Here is a 22,449-nt window from a genome sequence, read left to right as displayed (position 1 = left end):
CATTAGCAAATAATAAAATAGGAAGGCATATTTTTAAAAGAATTGTATTCTTTAGATAAATTAAGAATGCAGATTCTGTCCTTTCCCTTCTTTCCTTCCAAATGTATTTCTCTTACAAATGGACACACACTCTGTATACCTGATAGTTGTTTATATAGTATGACACAGTATAAAACTGCCTGGGTTTTTATAAGGGCCTACCTGCATTCTATCTTGATCACTATAGGAAACATCTCCATTTCTCTGTCTTCTTAACTATAAAACAGGATTTATAATATATATATATCATAGGGATATTATGAGGGTTAAATGAATTTATATATTTATTTAATAAATTCTTACTGCTCAATAAATATTAGGTATTATAATTTTAATAGCTGTATCATTTTATTTGTATTGTTTTATTTATTTTTTTAATATGTCTATGTCATTCCACACTATGGACATAGAAAAACTTACTTTACAAGTTTTCTATTAGTGACATTTGGATTGTTTCTAATTTTTGGTATTATAAAATGCACAAGTAAATATCATATATGCATCGCTGTGCACATAAACCTGTATATGTAGAGGTTAAATAAATATCTAGAAGTGGAATTTCATGGTTAAATTTTATGTGCTTTTTCCCTTTGATCTATGTTGGCGAATTGCTCTTCACAGACATTCCAACAATTTATCTCCCAACAACAATATATGAGAATGCTTTTCTTTTTCCCCAGTAAGTTAACAAATGAAAGGCTATTTTTTACAATGACATTCTGAAATGCAATTGGGTTTGAGAAACCATTCTGTGCTTGATGAAGAAAACATATTGAACTGACTTTGAATGAAAAATCATGCGATATTCTCCATTTTAAAAATGTAGATCTTGGAATTCCTTGGAGAATTAAGAAAAAAATAAGAAAAAAAATCATCACTTAATTTGTCCAATATTTTTTTCTATCTGAAGAAAAAAGAAATAGGAGAAAAATAAGAAAAAAAAATCATCACTTAATTTGTCCAATATTTTTTTCTATCTGAATGGAGAGTATACTAATATTTCAATGTCTCACAATAATTAGCAAGTTAATTTCACTAATTTATCACCTTACAAAGTTTAATTATTTCTATAGATCATTTTAGATCACTTTACATCCAATTAGAAAATAAAAGTAGTGGACCTCTGGTATTATAATTTAATTTATACCACATTATGGTTTTATAAATAGATCATATTATTAAAAATAAGTTGTCTCAGAATTGGACTTATGATTACTGATCCGTGGATTCCTACAGACTATGATTATAAAGGACTAATGATGAAGCCCCTGGGAGGTCTCTTTGTCTTTATTCTAGTTAGGCCCATTACCCCTGGGTCAGAGCTTGAGCTGTGCCATAGGAGTTTGCTGTCTAGGGCTTCCCTCTCATTAGAAAGAATGAGAAAAAATAGGATGTCCCAGAAATTTTCTGGCAAGTCTGCAGGTAGTATGCACTCCCAGTTAAGCAAACTGAATAAACCTACAGTATAATATCTAGGAAGGCATATTTTTAAAAAGATTATGCTCTAGATAGATTGGGGATGAAGATTTTTTTTTTTTTCCAGTTGTGGCCACTGAAGCTTTGAGCACCTGCTTCCCCTTCTGGCTTTGTTACTCTCAATAAAGAAAGAGATTCCTGTTGAGAAGGAGGGACAGGTTAAGTGTCCAGAAATACTGCACTAAAGCATGAAATTATAAAGGGAGAAAATCAACTAAAAAATAGCTTCACTTAAAGAGCTATTGTTGAGTGGAGGTTTCATTTTGGAATTTGTCCAAGTAGTGTCTTAAAGGAAAAAATAGAGGCAAAAATTCAGCACTGTGAATGAATGTCTTCTCTGAGAATCTTCCTTTCTCTATGATTAATATTAACCTTATCATCCTATAAGTTCTTTCTGAATATAATGAATGAATGAATAAATAAGTAACATATGGAACAGATATGAGATGAGTGAGTAAAAAAGGGAGTGAGATCCAAAAAATAAAATGTAAGAGGAACACTGGGGAAATAATAGCTAAAGAAAAGGGTAGTGAGACCAGATGACTCACTGAAAAAGAAAGCACTTTGTAAATAATATTTACAGGTCCAGAGTCTCTAATAATGGATAATGATAAAACTACCCATGTCATATGCCTTCTGGGAGTGATCTGTGTGTTCATCTCCAGAGTGACACAATGGGGTAATATCCCCAAATTTGGTAAAATATCAGTTGTATATTCTTTTCTTTGTCATGTCATATATATAATATTTAGGTTACATTACCTCATAACAAAAATTATGGTTCTTTAGTTTGTCTTCTCTTATATTTTATTATATCTGAACACCAGACCTAAAATTATTTCTCATTACATAAAGTTGTAGCTGAGCTAAAAAAAATAAAATTCTATATGAGAAGATTAACTTGACACAAGAAAATGTTTGTAGATGTTTAGCTATGTAAAATTAAGTACCCAAATCAGGAAACAGGAGAGAAAATAAAATGGATTTTATACTTGCTGTAAAGTAACTCAAAAGCATAGTAAAATCTGAACAAATTTCCAAATTGTATGACTTTAGGGAATTTTCTTTTTAGCAAATATTTGATCTACACATTGATATTGCACTTCTGCACTGTACTAGAAAACACAAAATTTCATAACTGACGTAACTATTCTTTGTCTCTAATGTGTAATTTCACAAGTCCTTTGTCACAATCAGACATCTCTATGCTGTGTGTTTTGATCACTAAAAGAAAAGACAATGAAGCTAAAGAGGTCACCCAGAGAAAGAAAGAGGGAAGGGAACAGAAGGGGAAGGAAGGGGAAGGGAGGGGAAGGAGGAGGAGAAGGAGGAAGGAAGAAAGGAAGGAAGGAAGGAAGGAAGGAAGGAAGGAAGGAAGGAAGGAAGGAAGGAAGGAAGGAAGGAAACTCTGAAAGTTGTTTGTGTTCATTGAAATTTAAGATAAGCCAAAGTGCCACATTAGAAGAGAGAAAACTGTAGAAGACTGAACAAAGAGCTTGTCTTCCTACTACATAATGTTGAGACTTTTTTTAATGTAAAGTGATTGCAATCACTTGCTCGAATAAAGAAATCTCACCACTCTGGCAATACATTTAACAAACTAAAGAAAAACAAATATTGGAAATTACAGTGTGAGAAAGCTGAACTTGAAATACGCACTTGAGTGTTAGCATCTCTGAACTTTCAGCAGAGTCCTGATTTTGAAGGTAGTGACCCAGAGCATGGAGCAGGTGTGAGCCTGGTAACTTTTCCCATGTTCTTTTTTAGGAGTCTGCTGTTGGTATCACTTTTGTCTTTGCTTCTTTACTCAATTTCCTCATTTGATTGGGTGATTTCTAGAATCTTCTCCAGCTCTCACATTCTTTAACCCTGTATGACAACCTCTTTGGGGTAGCTATAGTGTGGCAGCAAACACTAGTAGAGGGAAATTCACCTCTGCTGACCATTGACCCACAGTTCCATCCCCGCAAACCACACTTACCCAATACAACTCTTCTCTTTTTGCAGATAAACGAGCTAATGCTCAGAGAAGTTGAGTAGCTTTCCTTACTTGGTTGAGGGATTGGAAAAGCTGAAAGTCCAATCAGTCATCTATGCCCCCATAGAGCATTTGCTGTCTCTATGCCAGCATTAACATTTTATTTGACTTTGCCCAAAATTGTCTCCGAAGATCTGATTTAAATAATCTTTAGATGACCAGAAATTCTTATAAAATTCTAATTTCCTCCTTTTGTTGCTGTTGAGCCCTCCATCTGATGTTCTGCTTTCCTGAGACCAGTGTTTACTTAAACCATTGAGAGTGTATGTTTCCTCAAAGACATATTTCTCCAGAGAAAGGCTGAAAATACTATTTTAAGAAAGCTCTCATTTTCTTGAGGCAGGTGAATACATATCTTTATGTCTGCTTTTGTTTTTTACTCCCTATTATCTAAAAACAATACTCCAAGGTTTATGTAAATTAGAGTGAACTTTTGCAGAGGGAAAAGCCTTTGCAAGAAATACCTATTACAAGCTGCAGTTCTCCTCCCTGATCATGCCCCATCCCACCCCTCCATTAGCAGCTGCTTCCGCTTCTTCTAAGCATCTACATCCAGCACTGGGGCATTTAATCTTCTGGTTTGGAGCTGAACATCAGGGTGCAACCAGCCCTCCTGCTATACATCTGTAATAGAATTAACATGGATTGGAAATAAAAAGACCAGTCATCCCTCAGGCAATATGCTAGACACTGATGTGAACTAAACAGACTTGGACCTCTCCTGGAGGAGCTTAGAGTATAGGGTAGGATCATCCAGTAGCGTCCCCACACACCTTGTATGACTATTTAAACATAAACTAATTCAAATTAAATAGGATTTTAAACTAAGTTTCCCAGTTACACTAGCTATAATTCAAAGACTCAATAGTCACATATGGACAGTGACTTCCCTAATGGACAGCCCTGATTTTAGAACATTTCCATCAATACAGAAAGTTGTAATGTACAATGCTGGTAAAATCGATCACTAGAAGCATGGAATAAAATCAAGGTTCACTTCACCTGCCAGGACAGTAATACCAAGTCAGTGCAGGAGAGAAATTCCCAAAAATGGGTTTTCAGGTTTGGCAGAGAACTTGGAAATATGCGCAAATGTACAGATATGCACATACATACCCAAGTTCAATATGTATCTGGATCTATTTCTAGAATTTCCACTCAGTTCTGCTCATCAGTCTTTTTATCATGAGCTGGTAGCACATTGTTTCAATTATAAAAGATTTATACTAGGTTTTAACATTTGTTATAACTACTTCCCATTTATAGCTTTTCTTTTTAGTGTTTTTTTGTTTGTTTGTTTGTTTGTTTTGAAACAGGGCCTCACTCTGTCACCCAGGCTGCTGGAGTGCTCACTGGCTGCCTCACTGCAACCTTGACCTCCCAGGCTCAAGTGATTCTCCTGCCTCAGCCTCCTGAGGAACTGGGACCACACTTGGCTATTTTTTTTTTTTTTTTTTTAATGTTTTGTAGAGACACAGTCTCACTAATGTTGCCTAGGCTGGTCATAAACTCCTGGGCTCAAGCAATCCTACCACCATGGCCTCGCAAAGTGCTGGGATAGGCATAATCCACTGTGCCAGGCCCTATTCTTGTATATTTATTTTCTGAATAAACTTTAAAATAAACTTGTCTAGCTTCATAAAAAATGCATGTTGATATTTTATTGCACTTTTCATTTTTTTACATATTTTGTTTGAAATATTTTACACATTTTAACCTGATTTTTTTTTCAGAGTATCTTTGGTTATAACAGATTGTTATTTTTCTTTATAAAATGCAACTTTTTAAATAAATAATAAATTAATAAATACATCCATATTATGAAATAGTTATTTTCTTTTTTCATTTTACAAAATTTTAATTGAACTAAAACAACAAATATACCACTTTATACCTTTTTAAGTGTACAGCTTGGTAGTTCACTATACTAATTCTATAGCAGAATTATGAGTTTTATATACCATCATTAGGATAATAGTCTTATATTTGTGTATATATTTACCTTTTATAGAGAGCTTTATATTTTCATATGGTTTCATATGAAATCATATTATTTCATTGTTTCATTTTTCAACATGAAGAAATCCCTTTAGCATTGTTTTCTTTTATCATTATTTATTTATCTATTTTTAGTTCTGGGATATATGTGCAGGGGTGCAGGTTTGTTACATAAGTAAACATGTGCCATAGGAAATAGTTGTTTTCAACATCAAAATTATGTAAATAATATTTATTGAGCCTATTTTATATTAAGAACATTATATGTATTCTTACTTAAATCCTCACAAATATAAAATACAAATTATCATCTATTTTATAGATGGGAAATCTGAGGCATGTAGAGATTAAGCCACTTGTCTAGAATATTTAAGCTGGGTCTATCTAAAATTAGAGCCCTGCACATACTGAAAATGTGAACTATTGCTTATTTTATAAAGTAACATTTATCCGAGTCCAAGTCATACAAAATTCCATAAAGAGAATGCATTTGGTTTCAGTTGTGTTATAACAAGCAGAGGAAAGATATAGTCATTATTTTTACTGAATGTGATTTTAAATGGTCAGTGACCACTAAAATGCATATGATAGTCTACAATGAAATAATATCAGACTCAAGAAAGTTGTGTTCCAGCCCGGTCATTATTACTGCTTAGCCAGCCATGTTTTGGGGGGATAGTTAATCCCTCTCTGTAACTTCTCTACTTTGAAATGGCATTGCATGTCTGTTTATCTCTTAAAGTTCTGTGGCAATAAAATGAGTGACAGTACATAACAACGTATGGAGATAAAAGAAATATAGTCAGGCCAATGATACCTAGAGACCATTTCAAAAGTTGGCCTGGTAAATTAATGAGCTTCAGGTTTTTAAAAAAAAACTCAATTTAATTACAGGTCAACACTTCTTCCTAGATCATTCTGCTTCACTTAGTACTTTTCGTTTTATTTGTACTAAGCCAAAAAGGGTGCCTAATGGTCATTTAATGTGTTTCTAAGCCACTACGCTTAATTTAAAAATAGCTGCACTAATATACGCTGCCATGTAGATAGTATTCATCTAAAAGTCTAACAATTTCAATTATTTTGCTGTAGAAAAAGTATACCAAGAGAATTTGGAAGGACAAATTCTTACAAAATGTATGTGGCTTTCATTTTCAGTACTTCCTATTTTCATTTGACTTTTTCTCACGGGACTTACACACTTCTGCTTCTTAATAGGAACATTTAAAAACACTAAGTAAACTTTCAACAGAGTCATTTCTTATTTTGCCCAAATTGGCTCATGCATCTCAAATTTGATTTTTGAGTTAGTGGAGTCGGTTTTGAGGGAAAATGCATTAGTAGTCTTTGGGAGGGAGGTGAGATTTGTTTTATAAAATAGCAGCTTATTAATCCACAGTGTATTTTATTTATAAATTTTTGAATTATTTATTTTTCTAGGACTATATGTGAAGCATGTGACTTGCTTTTGTTCCCTTTTAGGCACTTTCATCTTCTTGCCTCTGTGGGAACATCACCATTTTCCCATTCATCTTTAACTCATCTCTTTCTTTCACCATGTCCTTTTGTCCCCACACTTTATGAGAGAGCTACTTGGAGTAGAATTATTTTACATTTTATAGATAAGAGTTCTAAGGCCTATAGAGATTATGCAGCCTTTCCTGGGAGATTTAAGTTGGGCATATCTAAAAATCAAAGCCCACGTATATGAGAGAGCTGCATGTCTATTACTTCCATCCCCATCTAGGCCACTCCAGTCAGGGACTTTGTTACAACAACCTTAATCTAGACTAGCTTCAATCCAGCTCCCATTTGAACCACTATATATCCTTTCAAGGCCCTATACACAAATCATCCCCCATTACCATCCCTCTTCCCCTAAATCTTCCTGGAATTTCTTCTCTGTCTTCACTGACCATTTTATACCAGAGATTCTCACCTTGACTGAATATTAGAATCACCTCTGTAGCTTTTATACCACATAAAAGCCTGGGCTTCACCTCAGACCAATTAAATAAGATTTTCTTGTGGTAGGATCTGGGCACTCACTATTTTAATGTGCAACCAGAGTAGAGAATGACAGGCTTAAATTTATATATTCTTTAAATATCAGCCTGAGCCCTACATTGTGAACTACATCAGCCCATTGGCTCTTATCCCCAGAACGCCTACCTTACGGTGCCTTAAATTGCTATTATCATTTATCATTATTTCAGATATTTTCACTTAATCATTTCAAGTACTTCAGCATTTATTAAGAACCTGTTATGTGCAAAATATAATCCCTATGTCTGTTATATATGTGGTCTTCTCTCTTCAACTAATTGAAACCACTCTGAGAGCATAGGTTACATCTTATATTTCTTCTTCAATCAAAATAGACCTAATGCATTTATAAGCTCATATTAGATCTCAATAATATTTTTCGGTGAATATCCCTAGGTTTATATTTTATTATTTTAGTTACCCAGTTTTTTTCAGCAAATATTTATTGAACTGCTATTACGTGGAAGATACTCTGATAGATTTAATACATAATTTAGGCCGGGCATGGTGGCTCATGTCTGTAATCCCAGCATTTTGAAAGACAGAAGCAGATGGATCACTTGAGGTCAGGAGTTTGAGATCAGTCTGGCCAACATGCTGAAACCCTGTCTCCACTAAAAACACAAAAATTAGCTGGGCATGGTGGCACACACCTGTAGTCTCAGCTACTCAGGAGGCTGAGGCAGGAGAATCACTTGAGAATCACAGAAGGCAGAGGTTGACGTGAGCTGAGATCATACCACTTCACTCCAGCCTGGGTATCAAAATGAGACTGTCTCAAAAAAGGAATATATATATATATGTGTGTGTGTGTGTGTGTGTGTATGTGTATATATGTGTGTGTGTATGTATATATACATATATATTCATTTTAAGAAATAATCTTCACCTTTGGTTACAAACATATTTATTTGTTTTTTAAATGGCTTTCTGTTTTTGTGTTTTGAAGTGATGTTTACTTGTTTCTATATTGGATAATGTGTCAGAATAACATATTTATAAAATACTTCTTTTATGTCATCCTTCTGNTTTTTTTTTTTTTTTTTTTTTAATGTTTTGTAGAGACACAGTCTCACTAATGTTGCCTAGGCTGGTCATAAACTCCTGGGCTCAAGCAATCCTACCACCATGGCCTCGCAAAGTGCTGGGATAGGCATAATCCACTGTGCCAGGCCCTATTCTTGTATATTTATTTTTCTGAATAAACTTTAAAATAAACTTGTCTAGCTTCATAAAAAATGCATGTTGATATTTTTATTGCACTTTTCATTTTTTTACATATTTTTGTTTGAAATATTTTTACACATTTTAACCTGATTTTTTTTTCAGAGTATCTTTGGTTATAACAGATTGTTATTTTTCTTTATAAAATGCAACTTTTTAAATAAATAATAAATTAATAAATACATCCATATTATGAAATAGTTATTTTCTTTTTTCATTTTACAAAATTTTAATTGAACTAAAACAACAAATATACCACTTTATACCTTTTTAAGTGTACAGCTTGGTAGTTCACTATACTAATTCTATAGCAGAATTATGAGTTTTATATACCATCATTAGGATAATAGTCTTATATTTGTGTATATATTTACCTTTTATAGAGAGCTTTATATTTTCATATGGTTTCATATGAAATCATATTATTTCATTGTTTCATTTTTCAACATGAAGAAATCCCTTTAGCATTGTTTTCTTTTATCATTATTTATTTATCTATTTTTAGTTCTGGGATATATGTGCAGGGGTGCAGGTTTGTTACATAAGTAAACATGTGCCATAGGAAATAGTTGTTTTCAACATCAAAATTATGTAAATAATATTTATTGAGCCTATTTTATATTAAGAACATTATATGTATTCTTACTTAAATCCTCACAAATATAAAATACAAATTATCATCTATTTTATAGATGGGAAATCTGAGGCATGTAGAGATTAAGCCACTTGTCTAGAATATTTAAGCTGGGTCTATCTAAAATTAGAGCCCTGCACATACTGAAAATGTGAACTATTGCTTATTTTATAAAGTAACATTTATCCGAGTCCAAGTCATACAAAATTCCATAAAGAGAATGCATTTGGTTTCAGTTGTGTTATAACAAGCAGAGGAAAGATATAGTCATTATTTTACTGAATGTGATTTTAAATGGTCAGTGACCACTAAAATGCATATGATAGTCTACAATGAAATAATATCAGACTCAAGAAAGTTGTGTTCCAGCCCGGTCATTATTACTGCTTAGCCAGCCATGTTTTGGGGGGATAGTTAATCCCTCTCTGTAACTTCTCTACTTTGAAATGGCATTGCATGTCTGTTTATCTCTTAAAGTTCTGTGGCAATAAAATGAGTGACAGTACATAACAACGTATGGAGATAAAAGAAATATAGTCAGGCCAATGATACCTAGAGACCATTTCAAAAGTTGGCCTGGTAAATTAATGAGCTTCAGGTTTTAAAAAAAAACTCAATTTAATTACAGGTCAACACTTCTTCCTAGATCATTCTGCTTCACTTAGTACTTTTCGTTTTATTTGTACTAAGCCAAAAGGGTGCCTAATGGTCATTTAATGTGTTTCTAAGCCACTACGCTTAATTTAAAATAGCTGCACTAATATACGCTGCCATGTAGATAGTATTCATCTAAAAGTCTAACAATTTCAATTATTTTGCTGTAGAAAAGTATACCAAGAGAATTTGGAAGGACAAATTCTTACAAAATGTATGTGGCTTTCATTTTCAGTACTTCCTATTTTCATTTGACTTTTCTCACGGGACTTACACACTTCTGCTTCTTAATAGGAACATTTAAAACACTAAGTAAACTTTCAACAGAGTCATTTCTTATTTTGCCCAAATTGGCTCATGCATCTCAAATTTGATTTTGAGTTAGTGGAGTCGGTTTTGAGGGAAAATGCATTAGTAGTCTTTGGGAGGGAGGTGAGATTTGTTTTATAAAATAGCAGCTTATTAATCCACAGTGTATTTTATTTATAAATTTTGAATTATTTATTTTCTAGGACTATATGTGAAGCATGTGACTTGCTTTTGTTCCCTTTTAGGCACTTTCATCTTCTTGCCTCTGTGGGAACATCACCATTTTCCCATTCATCTTTAACTCATCTCTTTCTTTCACCATGTCCTTTTGTCCCCACACTTTATGAGAGAGCTACTTGGAGTAGAATTATTTTACATTTTATAGATAAGAGTTCTAAGGCCTATAGAGATTATGCAGCCTTTCCTGGGAGATTTAAGTTGGGCATATCTAAAATCAAAGCCCACGTATATGAGAGAGCTGCATGTCTATTACTTCCATCCCCATCTAGGCCACTCCAGTCAGGGACTTTGTTACAACAACCTTAATCTAGACTAGCTTCAATCCAGCTCCCATTTGAACCACTATATATCCTTTCAAGGCCCTATACACAAATCATCCCCATTACCATCCCTCTTCCCCTAAATCTTCCTGGAATTTCTTCTCTGTCTTCACTGACCATTTTATACCAGAGATTCTCACCTTGACTGAATATTAGAATCACCTCTGTAGCTTTTATACCACATAAAAGCCTGGGCTTCACCTCAGACCAATTAAATAAGATTTTCTTGTGGTAGGATCTGGGCACTCACTATTTTAATGTGCAACCAGAGTAGAGAATGACAGGCTTAAATTTATATATTCTTTAAATATCAGCCTGAGCCCTACATTGTGAACTACATCAGCCCATTGGCTCTTATCCCCAGAACGCCTACCTTACGGTGCCTTAAATTGCTATTATCATTTATCATTATTTCAGATATTTTCACTTAATCATTTCAAGTACTTCAGCATTTATTAAGAACCTGTTATGTGCAAAATATAATCCCTATGTCTGTTATATATGTGGTCTTCTCTCTTCAACTAATTGAAACCACTCTGAGAGCATAGGTTACATCTTATATTTCTTCTTCAATCAAAATAGACCTAATGCATTTATAAGCTCATATTAGATCTCAATAATATTTTCGGTGAATATCCCTAGGTTTATATTTTATTATTTTAGTTACCCAGTTTTTTTCAGCAAATATTTATTGAACTGCTATTACGTGGAAGATACTCTGATAGATTTAATACATAATTTAGGCCGGGCATGGTGGCTCATGTCTGTAATCCCAGCATTTTGAAAGACAGAAGCAGATGGATCACTTGAGGTCAGGAGTTTGAGATCAGTCTGGCCAACATGCTGAAACCCTGTCTCCACTAAAACACAAAATTAGCTGGGCATGGTGGCACACACCTGTAGTCTCAGCTACTCAGGAGGCTGAGGCAGGAGAATCACTTGAGAATCACAGAAGGCAGAGGTTGACGTGAGCTGAGATCATACCACTTCACTCCAGCCTGGGTATCAAAATGAGACTGTCTCAAAAAAGGAATATATATATATATGTGTGTGTGTGTGTGTGTGTGTATGTGTATATATGTGTGTGTGTATGTATATATACATATATATTCATTTTAAGAAATAATCTTCACCTTTGGTTACAAACATATTTATTTGTTTTTTAAATGGCTTTCTGTTTTGTGTTTTGAAGTGATGTTTACTTGTTTCTATATTGGATAATGTGTCAGAATAACATATTTATAAAATACTTCTTTTATGTCATCCTTCTGAGTTCTTTGCATCTGTAAATTTATTCTATAGTTCAACCACATGAGATAGCATCTTCAAAGAGAGTACCTTCTCAGAGGAGAAATGACTTTGCCCAAGGTTACCTGGACAGTAAAGGGCAGAACTGGGACTCCAGCCCAGACAGTTTACCCCTCTGCTACAGTGCTGCTGGAGACAGTTTTCAAGCGGACAGACAATTCTCCAATTCAGGGAACATATTCATGGTTTCCTTAGATGTATTCTATTTAGAAATAATTCTAAAATAAAAATGCCGTTAATGGTACTAGAAGTGGCTTTCATTCAAATGTCATTAATATCACAAAATATTTTACAGAGTATGTTCTAAGAAATCTTAATAGCCAGTAAGAATAACCTAATTGTTTTAGTTTTTTCAGTTTAGGTTATTAAAGAATATTTTGAATCTCTACTCTGCCCCAGATGAGGTTTACATTTTAAGTAGCTAAGAACAAACTTCTCCCTTCTAACTTTATGTTTCATGATTTGTTCAAAGAGGAAAAAAGCAAAGGTTTCAGTTACTAAGTAAACAGTCTATAAATGTACATCCTGTCTAAAAAAGCAGAGAATATGAAACCAAAGGATCCTCAACATTGAAGAAAGGGCAGAAGATTTACAACCATTTTACAAATACTTTTCTTCTTCTAGACATTTCTCTTTTACCTTTCTTATATAATTTTGCCCTTTTTCATAGTTCACTATCGTTTCTATTTTTTCTTCTCTGACTCATTTATGATTCTCTTTTGTAGCTGTGAACAAAACTCTCCTTAAAATGTGTCTCTATTAAAGACATTACAAAAATTTTTAAAGCAATAAAGTTTATTTTGTTTTCCTTATTTATCTTCTTTACCCACCCTACTCTGACCATCTCCTTTGTTTCACAATACATCCTTTATTTCACAATAAAATCTCTCTCAGTCTCTATATACGTGAAATCACAAAGCATCTCCCTATTATAAATGCCAACTCCTAATTAGGAGCACTTTACTTATTAAAAGTTATTAGCCAGGCACTTTTCCCTTGGAGAGATGTTAATACTGTCTTCATGTATATTTAGTTCACGAATATTTATTAGACATTTAATATGTCACTTTCTAGATACTGTTAAGTTCTAAAAATCAAGTTGTTTTGAATTTCCCAAGTTGTCCTTTTAGTACTACGCACTGTTAACTATAATAAGATTAATAAGATTTTTGCGACATTAACTCAATAATATTTTTGCAGGGTAAAATTGTATTTGTATTTTATTTGACCAGGGAAGTAATAAACTTTCTACCATTTAGTGGTAATTTGGAACAGCCTTACTCACAGTTGTGAAGAGATTGAGAAAAAGAATAATAAATCCATAATTTATCATCTTTTAACTGGCAGGTTCACATCACATGCAGGCGTTAACATTGTTCACTATTAATACTCACATTGCCAACTGAACACAAACTACAAAATGAGGAAATGTCAAAACTTGTACTTTCCTTATAGGGTCCATTTTATCAACATAATCCAACTGTTTTAACTACACTCTTGAAGATAAGAAAGCACACCACATTACAGATATACATGAGTACATACACTCGTGAATTGCTACAACAGCCTCTAACTGTCTCTATAGCTTCCCAAACCACAAACAGTGCCTCCACTATGCACAGAGAGCAACTTAAGTATTTTAAGCAATTCTCTCATACAATGGTTTCTATTCTGTTGACAGCTACACTGAACTTCGACTGAGGGTCAAGGGCACTGTGAGCTGTAACCTTTGATGCCTCTCACCTGCTGATTCCTGTGTAATTGCTCCCAGCCATTCATAAGAGGGCTCCGAGGTGCAGGCAACTGTACTTTCTGCATTGGGTCCACAAGGAGGGGACGACCTTTGTGGGCTCAGGGTGTAAAGGTTCACATTTCACATTTGGGCTTTAATCTGCATTATAATTGTTTAACAAGGAAGTATTTAAGCCACTAGTACTTAGTTTTAACCACTGCACTTGCCTAAGTAAGTTATGCACAATATTCTGCATACTTTCTATGCCTCCAAGCAAAAGAGTAAATAGCTCTCTCTAAAAAAAGCTCCTCTTTTAAAGTACATCATTGATGCTGATGATTAATTGAAATGTGAAAATGATCAAGATTTTAAAAGTTTATGGTCTTGTGATGGGCAAAGCACATTATTTTAGGTCAGAATAACCCCAGTTTGGACTCCTCTTAGAGCCTGTGTAGCCTTGGGTAATTTGTCTAATGCCTCTAAGATTCTATTTCTTCACCAATAAAATAAAGAGAAGTAATATGCACCACATATACTGAGCATGGGCTTAAGTGAGGTAAAATGCCTGGCATATGCTGGACCCTCAGTAAATATTAGCTCCTACCCATAGTGTGGTGGGAAAAAACTAAGTGAACATGTTTTGTTGATTTTAGAATAACTTTTCTATTAATCTTGAGGGAAGTTACCAAATTTCAATTATAACATAAGGAAATAAAATTTCTGAAGCAATTTTTAAGGCTCTTCATTTTCTGAAACAACACATATGGTGATCTTAGAGAGTTTGAATAGTAATTCAAGAGGCAAAAATAATTTAAATCCAAACAACTGCTTACGTTCTATTATTCAAAGTTCAGTGATAAAATTAAAAAAGAGATAGTATAGTTACTGTCTTTTAAAACTCTGTTTTCTCCTGTAGCATAATTAGCCTTCGTTTTTGACCAGAAAAGTCTAATGTGTTTTCCTTGAGCTTGTGAAGAAGTATCTACAGTTCATCATCACTACCCAAAGAGAAACTAGATTTTTTTTGACTTAAGCTCTAGAAGATGAGAAAAACATCCTGTAGTAGTAAAGAGCAGTTCCAGTCCCTTGCTGAAGAAGCAAGCTCAAACTCCAATCTGTGAAGATCTGTATTTAGTTACACTCCCAAATTTACATTGTTCCTAGGGCAACTGAGAGGCCTTGCAGAGGTTTCAAAGAATTACAAAAGTCATACTTATCATCAAAACCCAGTGTGTAACCAAGGCTAACCTAGTACTAAGGTAGCTGTGGTCAGTCAAAAATAATGAAAGGGTCATTTCTATGTTACATAAAGAGAAGGGCTGCTGTTTGATGCTAACTTCCCTTTATTGCCTACTGTCATAGTATTCAGCACATAGGGCCCCAGGAGGAGGCAGGTAAGGCATGACCCCAGCTCCAAAATATCACACAGAGGGACAGCTGAAAGGGAGACTCCAGGGCCCTAGATGACCTGCCACTAAGCTACTGAGACTTGGCTAATCTTTTCCATGCCTTTGACCTCTAATTAATAAATAAAACCTGCTCAGATATGGCTGAATATTCTTTTCAAACAGTAACATAGACTCTGGAGTCATTTTGAATCCTATTCTGTCACTTTGTGGTCTGATCTTGGATATAAGCTACTTAACCTCTTCATTTGCAAATTGGGCATCACACTAGTAGATCCTGAACAGAGTTGTCAGTATGATTATCTGAGTTAATATTTGTAAAGTATTTAGAATTCTGCCTGGTCAGCAGGAGGTATTTTGATAGAGTTTTAAAAATAAAAGTAGTACATCCCCCCACATATGTCGCCAAGATATTCAGAAAATTATCTCTGATTTTTGCTGAAATCTTAATTCAATTAGGCAATAAGTCACATAACCCAGTTTTTAAACATAAATTTAAATAAATATATCAATATAATATTGACATATTACTTTTATTATTTTAAGAAAATCATTAAATATCTAAATGTGTATTAGTACATATTTAAAATACATAAATACACAAATATATACATCACATTTACTATACAATGCTTCTCTATTTTATTTAAAATGCTAATGTATAGGGTTCTACTTTTTTTTATTATTAGCAAGCAGATCTTTTTTTTTATAAGAAAGAAGTATTTTTTTATTATTATTATACTTTAAGTTCTAGGGTATATGTGCACAATGTGCAAGTTTGTTACACATGTATACATGTGCCATGTTGGTGAGCTGTACCCATTAACTCGTCATTTACATTACGTATATCTCCTAATGCTATCCCTCCCCCTCCCCCCTCCCCCCTCCCCACAATAGACCCCAATGTGTGATGTTGCCCTTCCTGTGTTCCAAGTGAATCTCATTGGTTCAATTCCCACCTATGAGTGAGAACATGTGGTGTTTGGGTTTTCTGTTCTTGTCATAGTTTGGCTGGAGAATGATCGTTTCCAGCTTGCATCCATGTCCCACATACAAAGGACACAAACTCATCCTTTTTTTATGGCTGCATAGTATTCCATGGTATATACATGCCACATTTTCTTAATCCAGTCTGTCACTGATGGACATTTGGGTTGATTCCAAGTCTTTGCTATTGTGAATAGTGCCGCAATAAACGTACATGTGCATGTGTCTTTAGAGCAGCAAGATTTATAATCCTTTGGGTATATCCCCACTAATGGGATATACTCAAAGGGATATTCTCTTGGCTAGGAAAAGGAATTCCCTTCCCCCTTGCATTTCCCAGGTGAGGCGATGCCTTGCCCTGCTTCAGCTCTCGCTGGTCGGGCTGCACTCGCTGACCAGCACCAACTGTCCGACACGCCCCAGTGAGATGAACCCGGTACCTCAGTTGAAAATGCAGAAATCACCCGTCTTCTGTGTCACTCACGCTGGGAGCTGAAGACTGGAGTTATTCCTATTCGGCCATCTTCGGTGCCCCAGGGTTCTACTTTTAAGTGTAGTAAGTTTCAAGGTATGAATGGAAAGATGTTTACTCTCTCGTGCACGCTCTCTCTCTCTCTCTCTCTATATGTGTGTGTGTGTGTGTGTGTGTGTGTGAAAATAGATTGTTTTTGTATAATTCATAATACTTTTTTTTTGAGACGGAATCTCACTCTGTCACCAGACTGGAGTGCAATGGCACCATCTCGGCCTCCTCCTGGGTACAAGCAATTCTCCTGCTGCAGCCTCCCAAGTAGCTGGGACTACAGGTGCGCACCACTACACCCAGCTAATTTTTGTATTTGTAGTAGAGACGGGGTTTCACCATGTTGGCCAGGATCTTGACCTCGTGATCCACCCACCTCGGCCTCCCAAAGTGCTGGGATTACAGGCGTGAGCCACCATGCCTGGCCAACTCATAACACTTCTACAGCTAAATCACTAAAGTTATGATTGACCTGTCACCACATTATACCATATGATTTTCAAGCAATAAAAAATATCTGATTTTAGAAAGCAGTCTGTGCAAAGTAGAGTAATGCTCTAAAAAATCTACATGCAAAGAAACTAAATTATGATGTGGTTTCTGCTTGAAATAACAATATTTGTGGTCCCCAAGAATTTTTTTCTTTTACGTTTTTTGGTGACATGATATAGTTTTTTCATAAAAAATATTGTAAGAGGATGATTGGTAATGAAACATAGGACATAGGCACTGTCATAATTTCCAAGAACCTTCACTATGTGTCTTGCACATGTAAAATTCAAAATTCTTCAGTCTTGTTTTCAATGATTAGTACTACAGAGCTGGCAACTGAGGCAGTTTTTCTCCTCTGCAAATGAATGTCATGTTTCTGTTGATAGACCTACTGGTGGATATTTGAACATCTACATTTGAGGCATCATGGGGTTATTTTGCTATTTGTTTTTTAAATGTATATTTGAAACTAGATTATGCCTAGAAAGGGAGCAATAAGCAATCATAACTTAAAGATCAATTTAATAATTAAAAATATCAAATCAATAACTTTTATTCAAGACCATATACCACAACAACAGTTTAAGTGACTATTCATTTTTTTTACTCATGTTTGGTTGAACAGACTAAACCAACTTTTGGTTTCTAAAATATATAAAGCTCTATGCTTGGTGTTTCAAAAGCAAAAGCTCTTCTTTTAAGTTATGGACAGATTTATAGAGGTGAAGAATACGGAATAAGTATGTTCTCATTTGGTACTAAACGAAATCAGTCCACCCAACTGGTCTGATATTTTTTTTATTGATTAGAAGGGCATGCTGCTATCTTATTCTTCCTTTTAACCAACTTTTACTTTAGTTTCCTCCGGAGTAGGAGTCATGTCTGATTTGTATTTATATCTCCCCAGAGTATTTACTATATATTATTTACTAAATAAAAGTGTATTAACACAAATTAGGCAAATTGAGAGTTCAGATATGCAACTCACAATCAAAGGTGCTGAACAACACAGATATACTGAAGTGATGGTCATGTTATTTGAGACATAGTTGTATGGTACTAAATATCTTTATTTTTGAACATGAGAAAGTAATCATTTAGAAAGTTGATATATTCTTACATGCTGATAAAAATTACACGCTGAAAAATTTAGTGTTATTTTCTATATCCGACAATAAGAAGTACTCCTTGAGAATTATTCAACCCTCGACTTGAGTAGACGCACTATTCCTTAAAACACACACACACACACACACACACACACACACACACAATAGTTGTCCTACCTAGTTTCCTCTTGGACTGGCATTTCTTTCATAAACTGAAAATGGTTCTCTAGCTATTAAAGCAGGCTAACATTGAATTAGAACTTGAATTAAAGTCAAAGCTCTAAAATGGCATAGTTTGGGAAATATCAATAAGCTCATTTCACAGTTCAAATGTGGGATCACTGATGTGCAATGTACACACATTATACATATAGAGGTTTAGCCATATGCAGGGATAGGTTTTGCATGCCTGAATTTGTCATTCACAGCAAAAGACCAATACCAGCCCTGTTTATAACCAAGGCATAAGATACAGTTTCCTTTTGGATAACTATATAACATAATAATAACTGCCTCGTTATATAAGCATCCTTAACAATTATATGTAAATGGTATTTTCAACAATTAGAAAACTGCTATAATGATCCAGGGAAACTGGATGAGGGCCTGAACTACTGTAATGGTATTAAGATTGGAGAGAGACACTTTAGAGTCACAGTTTGGTGTTAGAATTGATAGGTCTTGGTGATCCATTAGGCATGTAGAAAAGGTGGAGAAATTAAAGATGATAATCAGGTTTCTGCTTGACTGCATGTGTAGCAGTGCTATTTACTGAGGTCAGGTGCATAGGAAGAGGAGAAGGTTTGAAGCTGAGAAGCAAGAAGATTGAGAAGATGAGTATAGTTTGGGACGAGTTGGGGGTGTGCATGGACATCCAAGTAGAAATATTCAGTAAGCAGGATATCATTGATGTCATAAGGAACTAGACCATGAGCATAGATCTCCAAGTTCAGAACATATGCAATCACTGAAGCCACATGTGTGTAAAAGATCACTCTGGAAGAAAGACCATGTAAAGTAAGAAGAAGGAAGAGCATAGGAAAATGGTCGTCTGTATTATTAAACTGGTCACTAAAAGGTATTGCTTTATTGAAATATCAACAACATGTGCTATGATAGCATCAGGTGGTGGTGTTTCAACAACAATGTAAAGCTGGCATGGTTGTAAATTAATTTTGCTTTCTAACCCCTTCCAACATCCTTTGCTACACTGTGTGGTTTCCTTAAATTACCACACGCATAACTCCATGGGCAAACAGACCCAGCTGGTTTCACTTTTTGCCACACAAACAAGCATGTGGCATGAAGTTCAGACCTCCTAACCACACGTCCCGTTATTTACTCATGTTTTGTCAAAAATAGGCCTGTATAACCAAGTAATTCAATTGGAATTATAAAATCATTGAATTTCTCATAGAAAAATTACCTGGGAAATGATTACTTAATACACATTTCATGATTGCATTTATCAACTTCCTTTCTTTTTATTTTATAATTATTTTATTTTTCTCATTTATTTTATTTTTGTATTATACCTTACGTTCTAGGATACATGTGCAGAACCTGCAGGTTCGTTACATAGGTATACATGTGCCATGGTGGTTTGCTGCACCCTTCAACCCATCATCTACATTAGGTAGCCTCCCAGCCCCTGACAGGCCCCAGTGTGTAATGTTCCCCTCCCTGTGTTCATGTGTTCTAATTGTTAGACTCCCACTTATGAGTGAGAACATGCAGTGTTTGGTTTTCCGTTCTTATATTAGTTTGTTGAGAATGATAGTTTCCAACTTCATTGATGTCCCTGCAAAGAACATGAACTCATCCTTTTTTATGGCTGCCTAGTATTCCATGGTGTGTATGTGCCACATTTTCTTTATCCAGTCTATCATTGATGAGCATTTGGGTTGGTTCCAAGTCTTTGCTGTTGTGAATAGTGCTGCAATAAACATACGTGTACATGTGTCTTCATAGTAGAATGATTCATAATCCTTTGGGTGTATACTCAGTAATGGGATGGCTGGGTCAAATGGTATTTCTAGTTCTAGATCCTTGAGGAATCGCCACACTGTCTTCCACAATGGTTGAACTAATTTACACTCCCACCAACAGTGTGAAAGCGTTCCTATTTCTCCACATCCTCTCCAGCATCTGTTGTTTCCTGACTAAACAGTTCTTCTGAATCAGCCAAAAGAAAACACAACTGATTCAAATTTTGCTTTGTTTCTAATCTCATGTGATCAAGACTTCTAAGAAAGTTCAAGAGCTCACTGATCACAGAATCTTTATCTCTGTTCTTTGTCTGATTACAAGAGACATATCTTTAAACTCTACATTGTGCTTTACCAAAGCAGCAGGATTCCATATGTCTTATGAATGTTAAATTAAACCAATGTGCCACAAACGAAATAATCCAAGATCGTACATATCATTTTATGTAATTCTTAAACTATTTTCTGAGACCATTAAGCATCATAATAATTGCTATATACCAGTAAGAGGTTGGTTCATTTTCTTTTGGTAACATTAAAAAAAAAGTTCAAGAGATCTGAATTGACTCATATCTTATTTACAAACCATTCCTATCCTATGTTATTGAAACCATGTCTCCAAGTAAAAGAAAGTTACCCCTCTGGCCTGGTGACCTTATGAAAACACTTAACCCACACACACAGAAATATTCATTCATAATTTCATAGATTGTAACATTCTCTGTTGAAAAGCTATTGGACTCTCCTTCTCAGCTATAATATCATTAAATTCTATGACTTAAAATGTGCCTATAAGAAAGTCATATTGTTATTTCTGAAGGAAAAAGCTACAAAGAGGGCATAATACTCACCATAATGGCATGGGGAGAACACACGTCTGTGATATTTGTTCACAGACATATGTTCTCCAAGTTCAGAACATATGCAATCACTGTGATATTTGGTGTTTTAAAAACATCCCTGCATCTAAAAGGAAACCAAAATGGCATGTACCTTTAGGATATTTAAGAAAGAAACAGAATCTGAAAATCTTAAGCTACTGCAGCGTGAAGAAACGATCAAGGTAGGATAAATTTGAAATATCTTCCTGGCTGTGCTTCTGATAAAACGTGAAACTAGGTAAAATTTTCCGGGAATTGTCTTTTTTTAAATATAGTAATATTCAAACTCAGAAAATGGTAGAGAAGCTAATACCTTGGTTTGATGCTAAAAGGATTGAATTGCTTCTTCATAATCAATAGAAGTATTTTTTCCATAATAAAAACAAGAGAAAAGCATATTAACTATGCCCCATATACTCCAACTGGGTTGACTTATCTTCTTTAGTATCACCTTTCTGTAATGGAATTTCATATGGCTTGATAAATGATGATGATGACTGTGAGCAGGTCTGAAACCCAGTAATTTCAATTGGTTCTGGTGGTTCAGTGTTTCTTTACTTTCTATTCAGTACAAATTAAGCGAAATGTTTTCTCTGTCCTAGATGTTAAATGATTTTTAAAATTTAAAATTTAAAATTTATATTTACTTTCTATTTAATGTCAAATATTGATCAGCTAATTTGTTACAAATATTCCACTTCTAGCTTCCAACAGAACTGTTTATATGGTAGTTTTTGTATTACAACTTAACAGTTTACTTAACTACTTTCCTTTGAACCAGCACCTCAGGAATTAGGAAGTATACAGTTCTTTAAATGTTTGGTAGAGTTCAGCAGTGAAGCCATTGGTCCTGGGTTTTTCTTTAGTGGGAAATTTTTTATTATGGCTTTGATTTTGTTGCTTATTATTGGTCTGTTCAGGTTTCAGGTTTCTTTCTGGTTCAATCTGGGTAGGTTGTATATGTCTAAGAATTTATCCATTGTTTTCTAGATTTTCCAATTCTTTGGCACATAGTTGCTCACAGTAGCACTAATAATCCTTTGAA

This window comes from Rhinopithecus bieti, unplaced genomic scaffold (genome assembly GCF_001698545.2).
Source record: "Rhinopithecus bieti isolate Rb0 unplaced genomic scaffold, ASM169854v2 scaffold_13112, whole genome shotgun sequence".
NCBI lineage: Eukaryota > Metazoa > Chordata > Mammalia > Primates > Cercopithecidae > Rhinopithecus > Rhinopithecus bieti.
This window is presented reverse-complemented; position numbering follows the sequence as displayed.